The sequence below is a fragment of the Tachypleus tridentatus genome, chromosome 10 (genome assembly GCF_004210375.1).
Source record: "Tachypleus tridentatus isolate NWPU-2018 chromosome 10, ASM421037v1, whole genome shotgun sequence".
Taxonomy (NCBI): Eukaryota; Metazoa; Arthropoda; class Merostomata; order Xiphosura; family Limulidae; genus Tachypleus; species Tachypleus tridentatus.
Genome location: NC_134834.1, coordinates 83071126 through 83093855, shown reverse-complemented (window position 1 = coordinate 83093855; position 22730 = coordinate 83071126). Strand labels below are relative to the sequence as shown.

Here is a 22730-nt window from a genome sequence, read left to right as displayed (position 1 = left end):
CTGGTGTTTAAATCATTCTTCTAATTTGTTTGTCACATTCAGTAGTGTCTCAACCATTCTTCTAATTAATTTGTCATTTCCACAAGTGTCTCAGTCATTCTTCTAATTTGTTTGTTATATCCATTAGTGTCTCAATCATTCTACTAGTTAGTTAGTCATCTCCACTGGTATTTAAGTCATTTTCTAGTTAGTTTATTCCCACTAGTGTTTAAATCATTATTCTAATCAGATAGTCAGCTCCACTAGTGTTTAAATCCTTTTATAATTAGTTTGTTATCTCCACTAGTGTCTCGACCATTCTTCTAATTAATTTGTCATCTCCACCCGTGTCTCAATCATTCTTCTAATTTGTTTGTCATCTCCATTAGTGTCTCAATCATTCTACTAGTTAGTTAGTCATCTCCACTGGTATTTAAATCATTTTCTAGTTACTTTATCATCTCCACTAGTGCTAAAATCATTATTCTAATCAGTTAGTCATCTCCAATAGTGTTTAAATCATTATTATAATCAGTTAGTCATCTCCACTAGTGTTTAAATAATTCTTCTGATTAGTTTGTCATCTCCAATAACTTCAAGCATTTTTTTTATAATTAATTTACATCATCTCTATCAGTACCGTATTGTTCTGATTAGTTTATATCATATATTACAGTATCACATAATTTCCGCCATTATATCAATTACAATTTGTACTTTCATATCCAGAAGTTTCCATTTAAAGAGTAAATACGTCATAGTAAAACATACGTTCTAAAAATACAGCTATCAAACGATTGAAGTGCATTAAAGCTGTCATAATTAATTTTACTCACAACACTTTTGCTTTATCTTTAAAAGTTACTTTACGAATTTTTCATTCCAAAATCAACAGCCACGACAAAATAATTAGTTTTCATGATATATCAAAACGTGTATGTGAATGTATTACAGTTAATACGCTTACATTAATAAGACATTCTGAAATCGATCGAAGATGTCACTAGTCCTCACGTTATTTCACAGCTAAGAACATCACTTTTTGTATAAAAGTCGTTATAGAATAGTGTAACAAGAGGTTATTTTGATATTTTTAATAAGGTTTAAGTTTGCCAAAGTTTCCAGTAATATAACAAAGTAATGAGAGCATGTTTTTTCAATTTTTTTTCTTTCTTTCATTACTTTTAGATTAGAAAAATTTTAACGTTTATATAAATTAATAAAATAAAACTATTACAGGTACTTTTGAAAGATAAATATAAATCACAATTTTATAATTTTGGTGATTACTAAGACCATATAAATGTAACATTCATTTTGGTGGTATAGTTTCATATTAGTAGCGCTGGATACCACTACAGAGCCAGAAGTAAACAGAAACGGCCTTTATCAGTTCAAAAGAAAAGCACAGACAAGTACTACCAAAATTGGTAAAGAAGTTCCCTTTTATAGTAGAATGTCAACCACAGAGTACTCGTTGAAGTTTCGAAGACGCAATAAAAAACAAACAAATTTGTTGTCATTCTATGCTAAACAAAACCGTACAAGACTTTCTTGTTTCTTTGTTTTGTTTTTAATTTCGCACAAAGCTACTCGAGGGCTATCTGTGCTTGCCGTTCCTAATTTAGCAGTGTAAGACTAGAAGGAAGGCAGCTAGTCATCACCACCCACCGCCAACTCTTGGGCTAATCTTTTACCAACGAATAGTGGGATTGACCGTAACATTATAACGCCCCCACGGCTGAAAGGGCGAGCATGTTTAGCGCGACGGGGATGCGAACCCGCGACCCTCGGATTACGAGTCGCACACCTTAACACGCTTGGCCATGCTGGGCCCACAAGACTTTCTTGTCTTACGGAAATCTCAGAGTGCATAGCAGTACGACTAATAGCATTTATTTATAAATCTTTCTTTACCAACCCTTTACTTCAGATTTAAATTAGAATAAACGTGACAGTATCTGGACTCTGTGCGTAGGTTTCCTTTCATCTTTGAAAAGTCATCTTGCAAGTTTACTATAAATGTTTATCTACAAACTTGACAACTGATCTAGGATTGTGATCCCCTATCTAATACATGAAATACTTTCAGTCCATTATAATTGATTAGAAAAGTATTCAATGATTCTACAATAACTGATACATACTAGAACTGCATGAAAGTTTTGTTTGTTTTAGAATTTCGCGCAAAACTACACGACGGCTATCTGCGATAACCATCCCTAATATCGCAGTTTAAGACTAAAGGAAGAAAACTCGTCATCACCACCCACCGCCAACTCTTGGGCTACTCTTTTACCAACGAATACTGGGATTGATCGTAAATTATAATACCCCCATGGTTGAAAGGGCGAGAATGTTTCATATGACGAGGATTCGAACCCTCAACCCTCAGATTAGGAGTCGAGCGCCCTAACTACCTCGCCATGCCGAACCTTGCATGAAAGTTAATCTAAGCAATTCGGTATCGAATAGTCCATTCATGTTTCAGTTTTCGTTCTTACTAAAATATCTATATGAAGAAAATATCTGTTTTGGAATGCAAAAATAGTGGATAAATTAGTTTTCTAAGTCTGAAATCTAATTAATATTCAGAAATCACATATTTTGTCACAAACGTTTTGTATATTGTTATCCTAAATACATTACCTAAAAATAATCAGTGAAACAAGAGAGGCACCAGATGTTTGACTTTTTTTTTCACAAGAATGTTGCTACCAGGACTAAAAATCAGTTAAATGTATGTGTTCCTTAGTATGACATGCTATAAGCAAAAGGGTCAAAAGTTCCATTGTCCAAATTTTCAGCACAAAGCGGCTAGTGAATTCATTTATGAATTTTAAGTTCATTTTTCTCGAGTTTCTAAACGAAGTGTTTTATGTTTGTTGATAAAGATTTAATACATGTTATTACTTACGTGCTAGAATACTTGAATATACAATAAGTATTATGTGAAATCAGCTTTTTTCGTGTTTTACAAATGAGGATTTGTCCAGCTGAAGGACAGTAATCTGAATAAATGACTTCATTTAAACGATTGAACGTCCTGAGATACAGAAAACTGTGTTTACACAAATAATCTCAACTGGTAAAAACGTTCCTCAATTCTGTCATTCACAATGAGCATCACCATTCATCTAAAATCATAATACTTGAAGTTTTGTTAATACGTTTCAGAACGTGTTACAACAGTCTTATTTAGGGTTTGTGATTTTATATAGGTAGACTATTGATAATATATTTATATAAAACTTGAATTAGTCAACATTAGGTATAAATTTTCAACTCAGCAAAGAACAAACTCTTGATAAAGATTAGTGAAAGGCGAGTGTATAATTTTCCACAACAGTAATGGTTAAACACAGTTATTGACATAGATATTTTACAATTAAACTATTGTATATTATTTGGAGATTAGATAAACATCCTTTCTCAGAGCAACTAGATTGATTATAAAATTGACACTACTGAATTCGCAGTAAGTGTTTTACATATAAAATGACATAAGATGCAAATTAAGTTCGAAAGTAAAACTATAATCACAGGTTACTGTGCGTTAATTGTTCTAATAACACTATCCAACTGTTAAAAAAATACTGCCAAAGTCACGTTCTAGGCATTTCTTCAACCTGTATTTACATACAATGGAGGTTATTTTGAAAATCTTAAAATATATGTGTTTGATTCCCACTCTCGAGCAAATGTAAGTTTACCTTGAACGACAGTTTGTATATTTTTCTTACATAATAGGTTAGTTGTTCACAAGTTTCTCTTTCCCTCAATTGTTAGTTTTATTTCAGTTCTGTATGCTACACTTTTTAACATTACACACGTTTTATGTTATTTTTCTAAATAAAAGTTTACAAAATACTCATTTAAATTACATTTTGTATTCTCAAGTTTGAAGATGTGCACAAGTGCAATTCAGAAGGCAAGATGTTTTTCAAAATGTGTTTCGAAAAAGATAGAAATGTTTGAAATTGTTATAAGAATCAAATTGAAAGTCCGAACTTACTGGGAGTATTAACTGAAGATAAAACTGTTGAAACACTATGGTTAGAGGAATTTCCCATAAATGCTGGAGGGGTTACTTCAAATAAAATATAAAGTGGAAAGGTACTACATGGAAATCAAATGGCATATTACTACTAATGTGTATGTGTGTGTTTTCTTATAGCAAAACCACATCCGATTATCTGCTGAACCCACCGAAGAGAATCGAATCCCTGATGTTAGCGTTGTAAATCCGTAGACTTACCGCTGTACTAGCGGGGGACTTTGGTTTGGTTTGTTTTAAATTAAGCGCAAAGCTACACAAAGGCTATCTGCGTTAGACGTCCCAAATTTAGGAGGGAAAGACTAGATAAAAGGCAGCTAGTCATTACCACCCACCGCCAACTCTTGGGCTACTCTTTTACCAACGAATAGTGTAGCGGATTGAAGCACTAATTTCTTTGCTTCTGAAACTGTTTTAACACAATTTACTGAAATGCAGGCTTCATGAATCACTATTTAAAAAGAAAGTGATAACTGGTATGAGGTACTACACCTTGTATCTGTTACAAAAAATGGTAGTATGATTCATTTTGGAAGGAGTTAAACATTTAACCCAATGACAAATGGATTAATTTAGAATCAGTTATTTCGTACAGTAGTACTCTAAAATGGAAAGTCAGAGATTTCCATGCTGTTTATGCAACAAACAAGAACTTGTCAATATAAGTGCAAAAACAAACAAACAAACAAGAATTGTATAAAAGTTAACTTTATCTTCTCATTCGAAGTTTATAGAATTCATTCATACTTTTGTTGTATTGTTTCTAAATATCAGAAGAAATTTACTTGTCAGATAAATTTGAAGAACTCAGTCCAAATTATGAAATGATGGATAATAATGTTATTTATTTACGTGCCTAAACCATTGCATTTTCAAAAAGTTAAACTTTTATATAGATCTTGGTGAGTTCTATTTGTAAATTTATATTTAAACGACAAATATGTGAGTTTTAGATTAAAAATAAAAAGTAGTAATTCAGAAAGTAATAACCTATGGTGTCATAAATATTGAGAATTTGAAGTTTGTAGATTTTGTTTCCTGCATCATGTAAAGTTTGATATCTATAGATAAATTTAATCACGTTGGTAATGTGTGGTACTGTTTTTACGTGAATTTCGGAATGTTCTTGTAAACTCATTTTTTGTAAAGGAAAGATGTGTCTTTTCTAGCAGGTCATACTTTTTGTTGTGAGATCTCAAAACTTTGAAATATATCACCATATTGAAAAGAAAAGTACCTTTGATGTTCATGATACTTATTTTTAGAACAATAAAAGTGGTGTAGTTATGTAAAGTACATGAAGAGGTAAATTTGTTTTACCGACTGATAACCTCAGTGACACACGAAAACTGATCTTCATTGTTAAACCAAATTAAACAAGCAGAATTAGAAACTACATATAATTGCATTAATAATAATGTTAAAAATATGTTATTCTAAGTAAATATTGAATATATATTCCGTCATACAAAAACTTAGAAAGGAGAACTGAAGGGCTTACAAAGTCAATAATCTCAGTCAAGCTGCTCATAAATGCATGATGTTGGATCATGGTGAAGCCTATATCTGAGGGCTGCTTTGACTCAAGTGGATAAAACTGTAAAGTTGGTAAAAAGTTGGTAAACTAAATGTTCATGATTTCTGGAATTTGAATCCTATTGATTTTGTTGAAAATTGTGATTTATACAAAGCAATGACAGTTTGGCATGAGAAATACGTGATTTCTAGATCAAAAACAAAGAGTAGTAACTTAGAAAATAATTTCCTAATGTACCATAAAAATATAGAGAATTTTATGCATGTACATATAGTTGTTTATATCGTTATTCTCTACGATATCCCAGAAAGTTTCCATAATAATTAATTACAAAACAGAAACAATGAATCGAGTGAAATATTATGAAAAAGATAAATGTTAATAATATGCCATCTCATGTGACAACTTGTTCATATGATGTTACCTATCATTGCATCCACAACAACAAACTCCTGGTACTGCTGATGTAATCCTATTATGTCACCTAGCAACAAGCTCCGTGGTGGGTGATGGGTCCTCGACACATCATAAAGTTTCTATGAGGTTGTCGAAATTTGGCCAAGGTTATGTTTGTATACTTCGCCTCCAGAGTGGCATCCTGTACTACTAATATAAAAAGCTGGAAGTTTTGTTTATTTACAATATTAATCTGAATTCCTTTTTTCGCAAATAAGCAAGAAAAAGATGATATTGTCAACATTCAATTAAAAGAAAATCAAGATAAATGAAACTATAGGCCTTAAGTTTAAAGATCACAAGTCTTGACAATATGAAGGGTTAAAGTTTATTGAAGTATTATTTCGTATTTTCGAAAGAAACTGAGAATTATTTTTTGATTGTTAGCCTTAAAATATTGCAATTGCTTATTTTGAGGTACAAAGTTATATTGTTGTTGTCTCTCGGTGGGTCAATGATAAGTTTAAGGACTCACAATGCAAAAATTCAGAGTTTGATTCCTCAGTTGACAAAACATATCAGAAAATGCCTAGCAAATGGCAAGGATAATACAAGTCAAAGTAAGTAGACAAGTAACCCTTCAATCTAAAACAAATTTAGATAAAAACAACCAACATTAATCAGTATAGACTTTTTACACAAAAACTATGTGAATTCCAAAATAATATTTATTATAACACACAAAGAACTTTATTTTTTAATTAATGAATATTTTACACTAGCGAGTATTGGTGACTACGTAAGTGAACTTGTGAAACACAAACTTTACTGTTTTTAAGAACTCGTGGTTCACACCGGTTCAAACAATTTAGGAATTCGATAAAAGTTAACGCTCAGTTTTTGCATAAGTTATTTATGTTATTTTTACGTGTATTAAAAAATTATAATTGCAAATTCTTTTTACTGAACTATAAAATTAAAACTGTCTTAACAGTTATTTTTTGTTCCTTTTAAATGAATGTTTTTTTTTTTTTTTTTTGAATTTCGCACAAAGCAACTCGAGGGCTATCTGTGCTAGCCGTCCCTAATTTAGCAGTGTAAGACTAGAGGGAAGGCAGCTAGTCATCACCACCCACCGCCAACTCTTGGGCTACTCTTTTATCAACGAAAAGTGGGATTGACCGTCACATTATAACGCCCCCACGGATGGGAGGGCGAGCATGTTTTGACGCGACTCGGGCGCGAACCCGCGATCCTCAGATTACGAAGCTCACGCCTTAACGCGCTAGGCCATGCCAGACCTCCTTTTAAATGAAAACTTCAAGACTGTTTTGTAATATCTAAGAACTTTGTTAAGTCTCATTATCAGTGTTACGTTAATGTCTACCAGTGGGACAGTGATAAGTTTACGTATTTGGAACGCAAATATTTTTGTTCGATTCCCAATGATGAACATAGCAGATAGCTGAATGTGGCTTTGCTCTAAAAGAAACGAACTCAGATTGATTCCTTCGGTAGTAATAAAAATAGCACATTTATTGGGAAAAAGGAGAGGTCAAAAGGATTTGAAACCCATCTGACGACCTTAGAGTAAATTACCATAATCAGCGTTTAGGAAAGATTCTGCAAAGGCAAACGAATAAACGCAGTAATTAGAAACTTTATTTTGTTTTCTATCATAGCTGAACGAAACAACTGGAAATGCATATATAACAAGTCATATTTTGGGAAGATTTATTATAGAAAATAATAACAGTTTACTAGAAATGAATATATGTTAGGTACTGTTCTTACGATTTTCAATAATTAAATCATCACCTTCGGAAATGAAGATGCACCATGTTGCAAACCATTACCTGGAGGCCCACAGATATCCATCGATAGATCACGGTAAACTTGCAAAGCTAAGATCTAGTGTTAGACTCCTTATCGTGGTCAAAGCGCAGATAGGCTCACTGCATAGTTTTGCGTTAAAGCAATCGCGAATCACGGAGAAGGTAATAATTTGGCTGCCCAGCGTTTAATATCTATTTTTGTTATATTTCCATGTCTTAAGTCTCTTGTATTTTTGTTTAAAAGTACAAGATGAAAAGGTATTTATAATAACGTTAAGTCAGACAAAATATGTTAATCTGAGACTAGATCCGAGCACTTGCCTATCATTCATTCAGTACCAAAGCTCTTTTCCAATCTTCGGCGCTTGAGGGAATTTTTATATTTATTTTTGTTTCATTCCGTACTTTCATATGAGAATATCGCCCATAATATGCGAGTTATTTCAATCCTTATCATCAATTCTGTTGTATATGGAAAATGTTCTCCAAAAAATGCAGCAGCTCATGTGATAGATTGGTGCCACCGAGTTCGAACGTGACGTCAGAGATGCTAAAAATCACTGCATCCTATTTTATACTGCGCCCTAATATTATACGTAGGTTCTTTATTTCGTGAATAAAGAAATCTTTGCGCCTGTTCAGAACTCAAAATCCAGTGTTTTTTGGGATTTTTTACATGTATAAAACTTGGAAGAATGTTTACATTTAATGATTCACGTTTATTCTATAAGATAAAAACTAAAGACACAAAAACTTAAGAAAACACCCGAAAGCTTTATTTATCTATAAATTTCGTCCATTGAGACCTCTTATCTTTGAAGAGTTCCTCGTGTTTTAATAACTTTTGAGGTAGAGAAAACATTATATTATTTTTCTTCTAATAGAGCATGCTTACAGGAGATGTTTAGTAACGTTCTTTTTACGCGTGACTAAGAAATTATTTACTTAGCTTAAAAAACAATTTGGTTCAAAACAATAAAGATTGTCTTCAATCTGATATTTCCTCTTCCTCAATTGCACTACGATTTCTTTTGTAATTTTAAATGTTTTATTATTATGAGAAAATGTAAATTTATGATCATTTTTATATTTCAGTTAATATTTCCAGTAACATTGTAGTTTCTGTTAAATACTTATTTCATTTTAGCTTTAATAATGAAATTACAGAAAGAAAACAAGAACAGAAAAAAATGGTAGTAAGTATTTCACCTTCTTTCCTGCCCCCCACACCTCCCCCTGATAGCTCAGCGGTAAGCACGAGAGTTTATAACGCGAAAAATCAGGTAACGATAACATCGTTGGGCAAAGCTCTGATAGCCCATTACGTAACTCCGTAAACAAAAACTAATTACTTAAGATAAACATTATCAACTACACTTCTGACTTATTTTCATATTTGATACATTTCGAAATAGAATTTATTGATTTAACGCAATCTTCTTCACTAGAGGTATAAAGAAATGGATTACTATGCTCTGCTCCCGAGGGGAATCAGACCCTCCCACTATCTCGAAGGGGACAGTTAAGTTCTAAATACACAAGTAACATTAACTGTGCCTCAAGATAAGCAATGCCCAGCACGACCGGGTGGTTAAGGCATTCGACTCGTAATCTGAGGGACGGGTTCGAATCCATGTCACACCAAACACGCTCGTCCTTTCAGCTGTGGGGACGTTATAATGTGACGATCAATCCCACTATTAGTTGGTGAAAGAGTAGCCCAAGAGTTAGCGGTGGCTGGTGATGACTAGCTCTCTTCCCTCTAGTTTTACACTGCTAAATTAAAGATGGCTAGCGCAGATAGCTCTTGTGTAGCTTTACGCGAAAGTTCAAAACAAACAAAGAAGATCAGCGATGATTCTGAAACATTTGTCACTTTAATTACAAATCTGAAAATACAAAATAATGGTTGAAACTGCCGTGAGGAAACGTGGCAAAAATATCAATGTTTTTGCCAGTAAACAGTAGATTAACCTCTGAGTGAAACCAGAGGATTGTGTTTGTTTACAGAAGTAACAACATAAATTATGACTTAAGAAAATATGTTACGTAAGTACGTTATTCTACAAGCGTGAAATACCAAAATAAATAGGTAACAGTCAATCACATTATCCACAACGAAGACTAGGTTTTTCGATCAGCTACAGTAACAATACTCACGTTATCCATCAAGTTACTTCAGTGACGTGATGCAGCTGGAAGGGTGACAGTTATATTCTATACAGGATAGAGTCGAGGTAAAAAAACAACAACACAAATGCTACAGACAAAGTAATAGATGTATAAGGGAAAATATACAAAAATATTAAAAGATAAATGAATCCTTTGACTACACTATAACAACAATGAAATTTACAGAAAACTGAACAAAATAACTGAAGAACAAAAACATTAATAAAAAAATTGCTAGCACTTAGCACATAAAAACGTATAATAATAAAACTTGGAAATCAAAAGCGTGGCAAAAGCTGGGGGTTAGAGCGCGTGACTCCCAATTTGTAGGTCGGGGGTTCGAATCCTTGTCCCCCCCCCAACATAGGCGCTCTTTTAGTCGTATGGCTTTATTAAGTGAGGTTTTTAAAAGAGTGGGCGGTCGGTAGTGTTGACTAGCTGCCTTTCCTCTAGTCTATCACTGCTAAAGTAGGAACGGCTACCGCAGATAGACCTTGTGTAGCTTTACGTGAAATTAAAAACAAACGAAACAAGAACTGAAGCTTAAAACGCAAGACAAACAACAGATCATCCCATAAAATTAGCGGAAGAAATAATACATCGTTTTAATAAAAAAAAACAATGTACAGTCGCAGGCTTCCATGGTGTTGAAAAAAACATTCGAAAAAGTATGGTACAATGGACTCAAATACACACAGTCTAATTTGGCATATCCCACCGAAAGTATTCGCTGAGTTTCTAACTTACAAGGTTTGAGCATCAGAGTAAATTTTGAGAGCACCTACTTGGAGTGGTGCAATCCGGAGGAGGGTGTACTTGTCCCTAACTCTGTTTATCCTGTATGTCAGCGACATTCAATTCAAAAACCCAAACCGTGGTTTTTGCTCACAATTCGGAGATGATGTTGCAATTTGGAAGAGTGCTCCAAACCCAACAACAACAACCACTACTAAACGATAGAGAACTGTACTGTAATTATCGAACACAATGTATATTATTTACAAAACAAACACATTAATACCACGATTTTCTCTATTGGGATTCTCTTACAAGTAGGCCCGGCATAGCCAAGCGTGTTAAGGTGTTCAACGTGTAATCCGAGGGTCATGGGTTTGAATCCAAACATGCTAGCCCTCCCAGCCGTGGGGGCGTTATAATGTGATGGTCAATCCCACTGATTAGTAAAAGAGTAGCCCAAGAGTTGGCGGTGGGTGGTGATGACTAGCTGCCTTCCCTCTAGTCTTACACTACAAAATTAGGGACGACTAGCGCAGATAGCCCTCATGTAGCTTTGCGCAAAATTCCAAAACAAAGAAACAAACTATTAATAGTCATTTTTCCCCAAATCATTTCAAAAAGGATCTAGTATTTATAGCTTGTATTTCATACTTATGACTAGTTGATTGTTTTTTAATTAAACACTAAGCTTCACAATGGACTTTCTGTGATCTGCGTACTACGAAAGCCGATATTTAGCGTTGTGAGTCCGCTAACATGCGGGCCCGGCGTGCCTAAGCGCGTTAAGGCGTGCGACTCGTAATCTGAGGTTCGCAGGTTCGCGTCCCTTTCGCGCCAATCATGCTCGCCCTTTCAGCCGTGGGGACGTTATAATGTGTTGCTCAATCCCACTGTTCGTTGGTAAAAAGAGTATCCCAAGAGTTGGCGGTATCCGTCTAGTCTTACACTGCTAAATTAGGGACGGCTAGCACAGATAGCCCTCGAGTAGCTTTGTGCGAAATTCAAAACAAACAAACCGCTAACATGCCGCTGTGTCACTGGGGATCCTTATGATTGGTCTAATTAACAATTTATTTTTAAGTTTCTTACCATTTGTATATTACAAAAGCATTTGCCACAACTCTTTAATAAAATAACTCAATGAAATCTAAAACGTAAACCGTCACTATAGATGCATTTATAACAGAAATAAACAGTAATTACATTAGATATATTCGAATACAACACAATCCATATTGAGTACGTACATTTATTTTATATTCTTTTGCTAAAGAAACAGAAAATAAATGTTGTTTGTAAAATATAAAAACGTTTTTATTTTCACTTTTCTGGACCAAGCAGATAATCTTATGTTTCAAACTGATGATGTCCGAGAATTTGGTTGTCGAACACGTATTATATTTATTTGTGTGTGTGTGTGTCTTCGTCACAAATTATATTTTATCTGCGTTATGTATTTGCAGAGAATTAATAACCTTCGCTTTTAATCGGAATTCGTATTGTTATCATAGAAGTCCCCTTTGGCTAAATCACCATATTTGTTTTATCTGGATGAAAAATGTTAACACTAAAAGCCTTTTAATTTTATTACCGAAGGAGTCATGTACGCCATGACTTTAGTTTGTACCAAATCTTTCTTCGTGTTTCATATAGTGACGGAAACGTTAAATAAATCGAAGCAGTACCAAAAGCTATTAACTTTTGTTGGTAACGGTTAACTTATCTAACAAATTACTGTTCCATTGAAGCAAGGTACAGGGGGGGATCGAAATATATTAAAAAACACAACCTTTTCTCAAACTCCATTGGAACTGAATCATGCTTCTCACGAGAACTCACGTGACTTTCATTTTCCTTTGCAACATCTGGATACCTCTATTCTATCCTGAGTGATGAAGTCATTGTGTTCTGGTAAAGGTACAGTACTAGTTCAGTGAAACAAATATTGGAAGAAGAATTTCACAAAACAGTTGGATGTAAAACATCACTAAAAGGGAAAAATTCTGGTTGGGGCCAGTTTCGTTTTTCAGAAAGATTTGGTTTGGTTTGGTTTGAATTTCGCGCAAAGCTACACAAGAGCTATCTGCGCAAGCCTTCCCTAATTTAGCAGTGTAAGACTAGAGGGAAGGCAGCTAGTCATCACCACCCACCGCCAACTCTTGGACTACTCTTATATGAACGAATAGTGGGATTGACCGTCATGTTGTAACGCCCCCACGGTTGAAAGGGCGAGCATCTTTGGTGTTACAGGGATTCGAATTCGCAATCCTCGGATTACGATTTTCGGAAAGAAGACGTACAGAATAATAAATAAAATATGCTAATTGATTTATTTTTTATCTTGACAACCTTGTACTAATTATTTGAAAAAGGATAACTGTTCCACAAATATTCATTCATATATATTTATGTGATGTGTGTGAGAGAGAGAGAAAAGAGAAAAATAGTTCCATCAAATAAGTTGGACAATTAGGCATTTGATAAAATAATAAAGGAGAGTTTAAAACGTAAATATTTACTGCGTATTTCACGACGACAATGAGCTTTGATGTTGCATGAACTTGCGGGTTTGAAGTTAAGCACAAAGCTACACAATGAGCTACTTGTTCTCTGCCCAACACAGGTATCGAAAACAGGTTTTTGGCGTTGTAAGTCCACGGACATACCGCATACGTATTTATTAGCAGAAAATCTATCTGTCAAACAGATTCAAGTTTTCCAAATATAATCAATAGGCTCGAATATGTTATATTCCCTAACTAACACTTATTACAGTTATACCAAATCAAGCAATTAACATGCTTATACTGGTTGTCCCTTTCTTGTTAACAAGTTCTGCATAATATTTTAATAATCCGATGTTGTGTATGTGTACAACATAATGTACAAACAATAATGAATTATTGATGGATCAAATTTTAAATCATACTTTCCTTGGCATGTCAAGTCCCTTAGTATCTGTACCGACATACTTCTGTCTTGATAATTACCAGCATATCTATTTTTTTTTTTAAGATAATGTTTTTATCGTTGTAGGGTTAACTGACTTACATCTCTCTATTCTGTAAAATGCTTCGCTAGATGGCGTATTACATTTACTTTGTTTCCCTTTTTGATGACGAGAAACCCACTTGAAATAAAAATGTATCTCAAAATGGCTGTTATGGGTATGAACACTTTTATTGATAAGGAGAGAACAACGTTTCGACCTTCCTAGGTCATCTTCAGGTTAAGAAAGAGAGAATTTCAATGTGACCGTTGATGGACACATGTCTCAGGAAAGAGAGTATAAACGGGTACGAGGTTGTAGGGGCGTTGCAGGTAGATGTAAGGTTATTAATTAGTATAGGTACAAAGATGTTCCTTTATATTGGCTTAATTTTGGTTTTAGTTGTTGTATAAGTAGGGCTTCTTTGATTTTATGTTTGTTTATATTTGTTTCCCTACTTAATATCTGGATGTTTTCTATGGTTATGTTGTGCTTATTTGATTTGCAGTGTTCGAAAACGTGTGAAGGTGTTTGTTTTTTGTGTTCTTTGAATCTAGTTTCCATTTTTCTGCTTATTTCTCCAATATAGAAGTCGTGGCAGTTGTTGCATTGTATTTTATAAATTATGTTGGTGTTGTGCTTGTCAGTGTAGTTTTTACATAGTATAGACTTTAGTTTTGTATCTGGTTTTTGAATAAATTTAGTGTTTACTGGAATGTTGTGTTTTGTTATAAGTTTTCCCAAATGTTGGTTATTTTTTCGCTGATATCGGGACATATGGTATGCAGCAGTATAAGTTTTTGTAGTTTGTTGTATCTTGGGAGTTATTGTTGTTTGTCTATTGTTGGTATTGGTGTGTGCGTGTAATTTTTTCTACAGTTTTTTGAGGAAATTTGTTGATGTTGATGAAGTGATTTATTTTGTTGATTTCATCGTTAATTTTATCAGGTTAACATAGTCCTGTGGCTGTGTTTATTTGGTTTTTTAATATGTTGAGTTTTTGTTTTGTTTCATGTGCTGAATCCCAAGGAATGTATAATACAGTATGGGTGATTTTTCTGTGGATTTCTGTTTTGAATTGTGCATCAGTTCTAGTGATTCTGAGGTTACGAAATGCTATTTGATTAGTTTGTTTTTTTGTTCACGGGTGAACTTAATGTTGGGGTGTATCGAGTTAACGTGTTTGAAAAAACTAAGTGTGTGTTCTGTAGATGTGGATCCAGCAATTGTATCATCAACATACCTGTACCAGTATAGTGATGGGTGTAAGGCTGAATTGATCACTTGTGATTCAATCTGTGTCATAAAAATGTTGGCTAAAACTAGTGACACGGGATTCCTCGTACTTAGGCCACTTATTTGTAGGTAATTTTGGTTACTGAACATAAAGTTGTTTTGGTGTTAGTGAATTATATGAGGGTTGCTAATTAGTCGCTGGAAATGTGTATCAATGGGTTGGGGTTTTGAATATAAAGTTCTGAAGCTATCTTGCAAGCTATCTTACATATTTATAAAATGCCCACGCTATATATTTACCAAGGTTGTAGTTAAACGATTTGTAGGTCGACATTATGGGTTGCAGTGGACAACTAGGTTTGTGAGGTTTGGGGGTGCGTATAGTTGTGGTGTGCGTGAGTCGGTCTTTTGTAGGTAAGAATAAATGTTTTCAAAGATTCTGTTGTTGTCGTTTTTTTCATTTGTAGTAGTATTTTGTTTAACTGGTTCTCAAGTGTTTTTTGTCGGACTTGTGTTTATTTATTTTAAATTTGTTTGTATCTGACAACATGTTCATTTTTTGAATGTATTCATTTGTGTTCATTATAACTACAGCATTGTCACAATTTTACTGGCTATCTATATTGAACACAGAATTATTAGTTGGTTGTCAGAACTAAGAACTTGCTAGCTGGCTCCCTGTATACGCCAATGGTTTACTGAAAAGCATCTGGTTTATTAACTTTATGGATCGTTGGTTACAAGAAGACCTATTTTCTGAAGAAGATCGACATTCTGAAAGATTGCGTTAGTTCGAAATATTGATCCTTAACAAACATGCCTGATGAACCAGGTGGCTTAATATGATTTTCGATAAATTATACTGATAGATTGGAAACAAGTACAAAGCCATTAATAATACGTTCAAATTACGTTTTTTCGAATTATTTCTGCAGACATATGGGTAAGGATACCTAGTCCACAAAAAACGCTTTCCAGGTACTTACGGAAAAACGTTTTGTTGTGAAAAAAACACCTCTGACACTAAGTTGAGTATCTCAAGCCCGCTTTTACCCCTGTTCTGTGAATTCGTAATTACACTATCATAAAAAACATTCATAATAATTGTAAGTAGCAACAAGACAGACATTATAATTCATATCGGAAAAAGTCTACTAGTTAATTTTAACTTGATGTTTAGAACATAATGACGCAAGATGGCTAAAAGCATTTATCTTTTTCCGCCGTATCTCAACGGTAGATATGAAGACTAATAACGCTAAATAATGAGTTTCGATACCCGTGTGTTAATAAACGTAGTTCCTTTACTAGGTTTGCTCTTAACCACAAACAAAGAAATTCTTAATAAGATATTCAGTAACACACAAATATCTCACAAGTTGTCAAATTTTCTATATCTCATGGGAAAACGAAAATTTTACCGCTCATCAATTTAAGACACGAATTATGTTTTTATTTGCAAATTAAAGTGAATGGAATATTCAAATCCTGGCTTAGGTTAAGCCACCTTTTTTATATGAGGGATCATCCCACTAATTCCCTGCATTCGTAATTTACCTAAATGACTGTGGTGGCTACAAACCAACGTATATAGTAGATTCTTACATTTCCCTTTTTCGTTACACTAGTGTTTGGGTCAGGGCCGGCTCCAATCAGCATCTTAACGTTAAGCATTATAACTTGATTTCATCAGATGTATATGTTTACTTCCCTGCAGTACTTTATACTAAAACAAGATAAACTGCAAGCCGTTGATTCACTCTGTGTCTCAAGAGCTTGGTATCCCCGTCCCAGTGGTAACACACTAATGGAAAGTTTTGTTGTTAAGAAAGCACGCAAAACCAAGCTAAGCTAAAAAATGACGACATTTCTATAAGAGGTATGGTGTCGGTATGTACAGTAGTTAAGGCTGATTGAAATTAAATACAAAATTACGATAAACAGTGTAATATATATACAAACATACATGCAGAAAGCTTATAAGAAATATTTATATTTTTTTGCCTTAGTAGCAAAACGTTTCACAGGTAGTCGATGTTTTTTCCCTACCTATGAGCACCTCAAAGTACCCTTTGATGTAGGTAATGTACTTTCACATCCATCCTACTTTTGTGATCTATAGAGAACACTGGATATAAGATCTTCCGTTGAGATTTCACACCTCTCAGCAACAATGAAAAATATCTTACGGGTTCAGTAAAGAAAGTGTATTGATAAAAATGTCTCCTCTCTGTTAAATCCATCAAAATCGTATTTTGTCCTCAGTTTTTTCTGAATGGTTTACTAACCTAATCTACAGCCTCTTGATACATATATATACATATTTAACTATATAATTATTTGAAAAAAGTCTACGTACGTGTAAGTCCACTTACAGCTGGCGAACCGCTAAGCCAATTATCAGTAAACTTAGTCTTTATCTTATGGGATTACACAGGAGGTCGACCTTTGGATCTGATTCTAAGTCGCCATCCCCACGCCTCAAAAAATCCATGTTTAATACCAGTACTTTCACAGCAATTTAGATATATTTCTCATACCATACGTACTACCATTAGACTTTTGTCATCAAAACTATATTATGATAATATCATTTTGTGTTTCACGAATTATTAAATTACTTCCCTCTTAAAGAAACTTTATAATACAGTTCAAATCTAAGAAGCCCGGCATGGCCAGGTGGTTAGGGTGCTTGATTCGTAACCTGAGAGTTGCGGGTTCGAATCACCGTTAACCTAACATGCTCGCCCCTTTCAGCCGTGGAGGCGTTATATGTTACGGGCAATTCCATTATTCATTGGTAAAAAAGTAGCCCTAGAGTTGGCGGTGGGTGGTAATGACTAGCTGCCTTACCTCTAGTCTTACACTGCTAAGTTAGGGACGGCTAGCGCAGATAGCCCTCGTGTAGCTTTGCGCGAAATTCAAAAACGAAGAAAGACTTTTCTCTTTATTGATTTGTATTTTTGAGTCGTTTTCATGTAAATTTAGTAATATTTTGAAAATTAACTACTTCTTGAATGTATTCGAACCTTTCATTTTTCCCTCATTTTCAATCATCGATATTCCATAATATCAGGAAAATCTCCCGCAAAATCAAAGACGTCATAGCAAAGCCAATCACAGTTATCTGCATATCTGAATGAGATAATCGCTGTTCAAGATTTTTCGGTTACGATCACGATCTGTCGTTACAAAGGACAGACAAACACAAGCAACAAAAATTAAATTCGTACTTCTTGTTGTTGTTGGGTGTTGATTTTTTTTGCGCGAACTTGCACGCAGGGAAACGATTATTTCGTACCAATCAAAATACTAATATACAAAGTACGTGTCCTAGAAGATTAAAACCGCTTAGGCTTATTACATATTATTAAACTCAATTTCATAAGATAGATCTAGTGCCTAGCAAAATATTTTTAACTGAAGTTCAGTGCATTAGAATTACTTTATTTCCATCTTCTGGCGTTGTTTCGTGGTCACGAGTCTGGTATTAACCTATAAAAGCAAGAACTGGAGATGTTATAGGTTGGATGTGAAACTTACAAGGCGGCGAATGTTTTGTACTGTTATGGTTTAAAATTTATATATTTATCCCAGAATAATGTATTTATGTGAAAATGTAACAGTAATGATTGGCTATTTGGCATTTACTGGCTCAAAGCAACAGAAAATAGCAGAAGTAAGAATTGTGAAAAAAAAAAAGAAAAGGATAACGCCTTCCATAACCTCCTCAGTTGTGCCAGCAACTGGGAGTTCAATAAACATCTCTTGTTGGGTGTTTGCTTTTAGTTCTTTGAAATTCAATTGCACTTTAATCTCTCAAAATAACAGGATGATAATAATATTATATGTTATACTTGATGAATGCAATGAATTCTATATAACTAACACGCTCATTTAACTACTAGAGTATCCAGTATTCTACTGTTATACGGTGGTAGTCTTTTCTATTATATACATTTGTGCATGTGTGTTTTTATTACACCGTTGGGAGCAGAGGTGGAGCCCACGGAATATAGAACCTTAGTAACGATGTTTATTAAAAGTAACGTAATTCAGAACGTATTCTATTATATAACAAATAAGAATCTAAACATGCGTTCTGTTCTTTATATCTCAAGCAAAACCTACTTTCAGTATTAATTTTCCATACAGCCACCCACGTTTGAACTAGAGTGGGCAATTGTACTCGGTATATCGTGCCTCTCCATTCAAGAACCCAAATTTGACTAGGTTCACACATAACCAGATACACTGTAGAGAAATCTCAAAATACAGTTGTGCGATCTCCGTTGTTTTTCATGGCCACGGGATTCCATTCCTTCCTTTCTTTCAATAAAGATCCAGTAATATGTACTCTTTAGTTCCTTTCATACTTTAAGTTGTTTTGTAGATGCCTGAATGCTATTTTTAAATACTAAAATAAATACAATTTATCATTATTATCATAAGGAATGGCTTAGAAAGATTTAGGCTCTCCAAATAGACTGGCATAATACTCACCAACACAAATACTTAACAGCAGGTGTGGGAAGAATGATAGCGTGTGTATATGTGCTACTCAAGAGAGCTTCATTTTATGGAATGGCAAACTGATTTTTCCCAATTGTGCAACACTCTTCTGCACGTGACAGAATTGCCTATCCAAACAATGGACTCAGTAGCAGCCCACGTCCTTGACAAAAATAAAAATAAGTCTTTGTACAATAGATAAAAATATGCTGAATATGCTAAATTGGAAAGTTACGTTCTGGCGTAATGCACTCTTTAAAGATTTTTTATATCTAAAATTAATAAACCAATTTTTTAATTAGATAGTAATTAATATATCTCACTCAAATGTTTGTTTTTAACTTCGCGCAATGCTACACGAAGGCTGTCTTTCACGTCGTCTCTAACTCTTGAGAGAGTACCGTCACATTATATCACCTCTCACGTCTGAAACAGCGGTGACGGGTGGTCTCGAACCTGCGCCTCACAGATTGCAAATTAAGTGACCTAAGCACCAGGCCATACACTTCGAGGAATACTGTCTTAAGGGTTTTGAAATCAATATGAACAACAGCATAACAAAATGTGTTTCTTATCATTTTAAAATTCATTTGTGGTGAGTTTGGCATGTATTTTCGTTAATCGCGTCACTCACCCGCAGGCAATATGAACGATCTAGTATTTCATGCTATTTCGCAAAAAGGCCTAGCATGGACAGATGGTTCAGGCACTCGACTCGTAATCTCAGGGTTGCGGGTTCGAATCCCCGTCGCACCAAAAAATATGCTCACCCTTTCAGGCGTGTGGGTGTTATAATGTTAGGGTCAATCTCACTATTCGGTGATAAAAGAGTAGTCCAATAGTTGACGATGGATGGTGATGACTAGCTGGCTTCCCTCTAGTCTTACATTGCTAAATTAGGGACGGCTAGTGCAGATAGCCCTCGTGTAGCATTGCCCGAAATTCAAAACAAAACTTCTCGAAAATAGAACTTTACACATAGTATGTGAGTGTTTTGTTGTTGTTTTTCTGAACTCAGAATATTGCAACAAAATAGCTTTAGGTTACGAACTTTTGAACTCCTTGCTGCTTAATATTTTTACTGTTATGACATAGTTAGTTTACGATTCTTAATAGTTCACGTTTAAAAGTGATCAAAAGTTTGTATTTAAGCTCATTATAGGAAGATTCACAACTCTCCTTTAATTAACTTCAGGTCAGAGCAACCTACTCATTTAGTGCAAAACTAAATATCAAACCGGTAATGAATATACCCAATTAAATATACTTTCTTTGCCTTCATACTTATAAATATTAGAATGCATTGTTTCATCAGTTGATAACGATATTTTCGGCCTTAAACCAAATAACACTTCATGAAATTTGGCCAAATTAAGAGATTTAGGTTCGCCCTAAATGCATGTATTCAGCAATGCAAACTACTCTATATACTCAATGCATAATAATAGAAAGGAAAGTGAAAAATAATAAAATTAGATATATCAAACACACGAAAACTAGTGGTTGGATTTAAGTAATGTCGTAAATTTCATAATATTGTTATTACACAAGTAGCAGGCGCGGCACAAAAAAAAACTGCTCAAAATATCCCTGCAGCATTTATCAAGTATAGTGTTCGAATGTAGTCAATTATTGTCCTTATTTATACTTTAAGAAACGTTAGCAATATATTGTTTAAGTGCAAAGCTACACAATTGGCAATCTGCGGAGATTGAATCCAGAATTTTATCATTATAACCTTTCAAGAAGCTTACCGCTGAACAACCTTGGAGGACTCTTAAAAAAGTGAAATCGAAATATTAACCCACTTGACTTTTGTGCAACATAAAAATTGTGATCTTTTATGTAATACAACAACATTGAAAGAAAGCGTTATTTTAGTTATCGAAGTTTTTATTAACCATTGAATTATAAAATCTTTCGTAACGTCTAAGCTCCAAATGTGAAAATTAGGAACCTTTATTAAAATAAATGTCTGACGATTCACGATTGTACGTTTATAGCCAGAAAATTATAGCTTGTGATGCAGTTACTGCTGGTATCTATCGCAATTGTATATAACTGTTTATTTGATTTTTTAGCCCTTCCCATAAAGTTTGACAAAGGGTCCTTAAAATCTTGCAGATAGGCGCTTAAGCTCAACAGAATAGGAGGAAAAATTAAAAGAGTTATGGGGAACTCCTATAATTATGGGGTCAAAAAGAGTAGGGAGCTCCCAAAATTACTTGCAAATTTTAACATCTTTTCAAAATGACCATCTAGTCAAAATTTTGAAAATTTTAAAACCGAGGCCCCGATATCGGAGGTCAAAGTGGTTCGTGGGCTATTAAAAGTTGGATCGATGGATTGATACAAGAATTAACAAACATATATAAGTGATTGTTCAAAATAAATAAATATATGCGCTTAGATTTCACGAATGTTCATACTGAGATTACCAAGTGGTGTTTGTGATATCTTACTAGCTGCATTCTGGAAATTTTAAAACTGGAGCCTCCATATAGGAAGATAAAAGAGATTCGGGGATCTTAAGATTCCTCAGACAATTTGATAATATCGCACCTTACAGCAAGCATGGATCACTATACGTCACACTCGGGTTTCACAATTCTAAGTAACTATAGAAAAAAAGAGCTTAAGAGGTCCTAATAAATAAGTTTTACTGATAAAAGATAAACTGCTCTATTTAAATCCATTACCATCGTATTTTTTTCCTGTATCTTTTAAGGATAGCTTATTAACCTTCTTATTATTTGTCTTTAATCTTAATACATTGACTTTAACAGTAGTTGTAGTTTATTTCTTCAACACTATTTACAATAACTTTGCTTTTGCTAACAAAAGTACGCCATAATTTTACTGTTTTTTTTTACTCGATTAGGGTTAAGCGTATTGAGGAAATGTTAGTGTTTCATACGAATTTATTTTTCTGGTCTTTCAAACCAACAAACAATATTCGTGCACAGTTGTTTACGATAATTTCCACAGGCAATTTACGAGGATCATATAAAAGTAGTTTATGTATATAATTTAAATCTACTTTATTTACTGAACCTGTTAATCTTCTTTTTTAAGCAGTACATTTTTATTGAAACATAATGACATATGTGTATCTTAAAACGTTGACAAAGTACATAAAATACACCACCTTTTGTGAGACTATTTTGAAGACAGGTGAAAGGTTTGTTTTTGAATTTCGTGCAAAGCTACACAAGGGTTATCTGCGCTAGCCGCCCCTAATTTAGCAGCGTAAGACTAGAGGGAAGGCAGCTAGTCATC

General features: G+C 34.1%; 1 protein-coding gene across 3 annotated transcripts in view; it reads right to left on the bottom strand.

The window, feature by feature from the left end:
* LOC143229735 (neurexin 1-like) overlaps positions 1-22730 on the bottom strand; it is a 163677-nt gene that overhangs the window by 138721 nt on the left and 2226 nt on the right. Inside the window, exons 2-3 of one of the 3 annotated variants that reach the window (XM_076462481.1) lie at positions 9965-10021; positions 5998-6192 (exon numbers count right to left, since the gene is read on the bottom strand). The exons of 1 other annotated variant lie outside the window; for it this stretch is intronic. The gene's annotated coding sequence lies outside the window, so the exon portion shown is untranslated. The remainder of the gene's footprint in view (positions 1-5997; positions 6193-9964; positions 10022-22730) is intronic. One more of the 3 variants, XM_076462482.1, reaches the window with a different exon arrangement.